We start from the raw sequence: 5738 nt of genomic DNA, 5'->3' as shown, positions 1-5738 counted from the left end.
TGTTTTCATTGTAATTTGTCTCTAGGTATTTTTTGATTTCCTCTTTGATTTCTCCAGTGATCTCTTGGTTATTTAGTAATGTATTGTTTAGCCTCCGTGTGTCTGTGTTTTTTACGTTTTTTTCCCTGTAATTGATTTCTAATCTCATAGCACTGTGGTCAGAAAAGATGCTTGAATGATTTCAATTCTCTTAAATTTACCGAGGCTTGATTTGTGACCCAAAATGTCATCTATCCTGGAGATTGTTCCATGTGTACTTAAGAAAGAGTAAATCTGCTGTTTTTGGATGGAATGACCTATAAATATCAATTAAATCTATCTGGTCTATTGTGTCATTGAAAGCTTGTGTTTCCTTATTAATTTTCTATCTGGATGATCTGTCTATTGGTGTAAGTGAGGTGTTAAAGTCCCCCACTATTATTGTGTTACTGTTGATTTCCTCTTTTACAGCTATTAGCAGTTGCCTTATGTACTTAGGTGCTCCTATGTTGGGTGCATATATATCTATAATTGTTATATTTTCTTGGATTGATCCCTTGATCATTATGTAGCGTCCTTCCTGTCTCTTGTAATATTCTTTATTTTAAAGTCTATCTTATCTGATGTGAGTATTGCTACTCCAGCTTTCTTTTGATTTCCATTTGCATGGGATATCTTTTTCCATCCCCTCACTTTCAGTCTGAATATGTCCCTAGGTCTGAAGTGAGTCTCTTGTAGACAGCATATATATTGGTTTTGTTTTTGTATCCATTCACTGAGCCTGTGTCTTTTGGTTGGAGCGTTTAATCCATTCACATTTAAGATAATTATTAATATGTATGTTCATATTACCATTTTCTTAATTGTTATGGGTTTGTTTTTGTAGGTCCTTTTCTTCTCTTGTGTTTTCCACTTAGAGAAGTTCCTTTATCATTTGTTGTAGAGCTAGTTTGGTGGTGCTAAATTCTCTTAGCTTTTACTCGTCTGTAAAGCTTCTTTTTTTTTTTTTTTTTTTGCAGTATGCAGGCCTCTCACTGTTGTGGCCTCTCCCGTTGCGGAGCACAGGCTCTGGACGCGCAGGCTCAGTGGCCATGGCTCACGGGCCCAGCCGCTCCGTGGCGTGTGGGATCTTCCCAGACCGGGGCACAAACCCGTGTCCCCTGCATTGGCAGGCGGACTCTCAACCACTGTGCCCCCAGGGAAGCCCTCTGTAACGCTTTTGATTTCTCCATCAAATCTGAATGAGATCCTTGCTGGGTAGAGCAATCTTGGTTGTAGGTTCTTCCCTTTCATCACTTGAAATATATCATGCCACTCCCTTCTGGCTTGTAGAGTTTCTGCAGAGAAATCAGCTGTTAACCTTATGGGAGTTCCCTTGTATGTTATTTGTCGTTTTTCCCTTGTTGCTTTCAATAATTTTTCTATCTTTAATTTTTGTCAGTTTGATTACTATGTGTCTCAGCATGTTTCTCCTTGGGTTTATCCTGCCTGGGACTCTCTGTGCTTCCTGGACTTGGGTGGCCATTTTCTTTCCCATATTGGGGAAGTTTTGGACTATAATCCCTTCAAATATTTTCTTGGGTCCTTTCGCTCTCTCTTCTCTTTCTGGGACCCCTATAATGCGAATGTTGTTGCATTTAATGTTTTCCCAGAAGTCTCTCAGACTATCTTCAATTCTTTTCATTCCTTTCTCTTTAATCTGTTCCGTAGCTGTGAATTCCCCCATTCTGTCTTCCACATCACTTATCCATTCTTCTGCCTCAGTTATTCTGCTATTGATTCCGTCCAGTGTACTTTTCATTTTAGTTACTGTATTGTTCATTTCTGTTTGTTCTTTAATTCTTCTAGGCGTTTGTTTGTTAATTCTTCTAGGTCTTTGTTAAACATTGCTTGCATCTTCTCTATCATTGCCTCCATTCTTTTTCTGAGGTCCTGGATCATCTTCACTATCATTATTGTGAATTCTTTTTCTGGAAGGTTGCCTATCTCCACTTCATTTAGTTGTTTTTCTGGGGTTTTATCTTGTTCCTTCATCTGGTACATAATCCTCTGCCTTTTCATTTTATTGGTCTTTCTGTAAATGTGGTTTTCGCTCCACAGGCTACAGAACTGTAATTCTTCTTGCTTTTGTTGTCTGCCCTCTGGTGCGAGCTGCGCAATAAATATGTTTTTTTCCCCCAATTATATAAATCAGACGTAGAAACGGAGGAGGGCACACATACAAATCCCTTTGGTTGAGTCTGGTCCTCCAGAACTGTGGGTACTTAACACAATGCATATTGCCTTGACTCAGGCAGAGTAGCCCCTGGGCCGAATTGAGTACAGGGAAGAGCGGGGGTAACCAAGGAGGAGACACATGTAATAAATAAAAATCATTTGGATCTAACAGAGGCAAGAGAGGTTTCACTGAGTGTCCTCCACTGAACCATAATTTTACATCTCTTCCACAAATTCTTATTTTGCAAAATAACTTAGAAAAACCAGTGGAGGTCAAACGTACCTGCCTACTCTTGATCTGAGGAAAGTGGATAACCACAGTGCAAGGTAGAGAGCTGAGGGAAGGACAGTCAGGAGTGCTTCCTCGAAGGAAAACAAGCACTTTGTGAAGCTGGGCTCTGCAGTTGGCTGACTGGGTTTCCTCCGCTGTAGCGCTCAAGAGAGTTTACTTCCTGGCCAGCAAAACCCCAGAGAGGCTGGAACAACTACCTTCACCAAACGCCAGCCGCTTCTTCCCAGCCTTTATGGTAGGGGCCCAACACCAACCAGCAGTCTTATCAGAGACTCGAGGTCTGCGTGATGCTGCAATGCTGGCTGCACCTGGAAAACCTGGGTGCTCATGGGAGATGAAGGAAAGCACCAGGAGTGGCCAATCTGTGGCTCCGAGCACCCTTTGTTCCTTTGTAGGCAGCACCTGGGCACACGGGCCACTTGCCCCGTCAACTACTCTCCACCTTAGTGCCTGTTCTGAGGGGTTAGCTGGCCCCCCAAAGAACGGATGTTTGGGGAGAGAGAGCACGAAAACAAGCAAGCCCTAAGTCAAAGTCTTAGTCAATATCCCAGGTTTCAAACCCAAGAGCTAAGAACAGTCTATAGACTGCAAATCTCTAGGAAATGGCCTTCCCTCCCTCGCCCATAAAAGCCGAAGCACCACAAAGAAGAGGAGCCCCGCCCGCTGCAACTAGAGAAGAGCCCGCGTGCAGCAACCAAGACCCAACGCAGCCAAAAAAAAAATAATAATAATACCATTCACTTAAAAGAAAATAAAAGAATTCCCTGGAGAAGCCACAAAGGAGAATGGAGAGTCTCAAAGATGACCAGCTTGGATTTGAAGGTTCCCTTAGGGAACGCTGAAAAGCTTTCCATTAAAGATGGTTGCCAAGCACTGTAGCCTAAACGTCACGCATGCTGCCTGTCTGCCAAGAAATCTGTCCTGGCAGTTTCGAGACTGTAGCCAGGGAGGTCAGAGGCTCCTAAGAGTTTTTCCCCGAAGGCTGAGGGCAGGCGTGCCTATTGCAGAGAGGCCTAGGAGAGCCCAGGCTCTGTCTCACGCGCCACCGGGATAAACTTACCTCATGGGGAGGCAGGTGGAGGAAATGACAGGATCACCTTGAAGAAACCAAAGTGAGGAGGCTGTCTGAGACTCAGAGCTGAATTTGAGAGGGGAATTCAGGAGTATACAGGTTGAAATACCCAAGCCCTGACTTGCTTTGTGGGCATGTTGAGGTTTAATCTTCCAGGTAGGTGATCGAAACATTTTACCTCCCCAGCAGAAATCAAAGACAAGCTCGGCTCAGCGCCTGGGAAATTTCCAGGGAGAATATATTCCACCCGAGACTCCATATAGCATGCGGCCTCTAGCATCACCACCAATGCTTGCTCCTCCGGCAAATTTTCATACACACACACACACACACACACACACACACACACACACACACACACACTCTCTGAAAGGCATTTCAATGCTAACTCCCTGCTAGTTAGGCTCAGGCAAAAGAGGGTTAAAACTCTCAGTGAGGAAAACCCAAAATGTCCAATTGTATGAAATTCCTTTAACCCAGACACGGGTTACGTTCTTCTGGGGTAGAGACTTTCCTGCTTCATGTTCCCTCATTTCTCCTTTACCCTCTCGCCCCAACAAGGTAGTCTGGGCTGGTTTAAGAATACACACCTTTATCAATACTGCCAGGTAATTATATTAGGCACAGGTGGAAACTCCCGACAGCTCTGTAAGGCAAGCTCTCTAGTCAGGGAGCAATGGTTTTTACCTTCTGGAGGACCACCCCCCCTCTCCATTAATCCAGGTTCAAGAAAGTTTTGCCATAGTCCTCCAAGAACCAACCCCTATTAGCCAATCCTAAAAAAGGAAACAGTCAGACATAGGCAAACAAAAAGGCAGGGGGCTCTAACCCAGGCATTGGGATTCTAACCTGATTGATCCTTTGGTACCTCAGTGGCTGCAAGCTTTTATATTGTCTCTCTTAAGGTGGAACTCTAACCCCCAAATCCTGATGAGATTATTTGACAATATAGGCACAGGTGTATTTTAACAAGGTTACTCACCCACAAAGACTTCTGATTTAGAAGCTGTTTCTTCTCTCAAAGTGAAAGGAGCACTGAGGGGCCTGGAGGGCCACTGTGGGGAAGCAGGAACTCGACAGCTGACCCTCTAGAGGAATGTGGTCTAGGTGGCCACTCAGGGTCTGTGGTGAGGGCCCACACTCCGCCAGGGACTACAGTGCCTCGGGCAGGCTGTCACAGGACTGAGTCCCTTCATGGAGTCCAAAATTGTTACTGAGCAAGGGCTCACTACCCAACGTGCATAAGAGCCAATACTATGGGAATGGCCTTTGAGAGAAGGAAGAGCTTTATGTGAGGTTGACTGCCAAGGAGACAGATTTGAGGGCCTTGCCTTGGTTGACCCCACGGGTGAGGAGGAAACTTGGATACGGAGGGATGACGATAAGCAATAGGTGGATGAACACCCACAGCGTTCAAGGGTCAGCTCTCCACCAGTTAAAGGAGATTGTCATACTGGATAATAAAGCAAAACCGAATATTTGCTTTCTACAAGAAAGCCACTTGAGAATGTAATTTTGTGCAGACACTATGCAGAACAGTATGGAGGTTCCCTAAAAAACTAAAAATAGAGCTACCATATGATCCAGCAATCCCACACCAGGGCATATAACTGGAAAAGACACAAACTCTAATTCAAAAAGATACATGTACCCCAATGTTCATAGCAGCACTATTCACAACAGCCAAGTCATGGAAGCTATCTATGTGTCCATCGACAGAGGAATGGATAAAGATGTGGCATATATATATATATATATATATATATATATATATATAATGGAATATCACTCAGCCATAAAAAAGAATGAACTAATGCCATTTGCAGCAACATGACCTACAGATTTTCCTACTAAGTGAAGTAAGTCACACAAAGAAAGACAATATCATATATCACTTATATGTGAAATCTAAAATAAAATTATACAAATGAACTTATTTACAAAAAAGGAACAGATTCACAGACAAAACAAATGAACTTATGGTTATCAAAGAGGAAGGAGCGGATAAATTAGGAGTTTGGGATTAACAGCTACACACTACTATATATAAAATATATAAACAACAAGGACCTACTTTATAGCACAAGGAACTACATTCAATATGTTGTAATACCTTATAATGGAAAGGAATCGAAATTATATATATATATATATATATATATATATATATATATATAT

Source organism: Physeter macrocephalus, chromosome 8, assembly GCF_002837175.3.
Source record: "Physeter macrocephalus isolate SW-GA chromosome 8, ASM283717v5, whole genome shotgun sequence".
NCBI classification, from domain to species: Eukaryota; Metazoa; Chordata; class Mammalia; order Artiodactyla; family Physeteridae; genus Physeter; species Physeter macrocephalus.
This window is presented reverse-complemented; position numbering follows the sequence as displayed.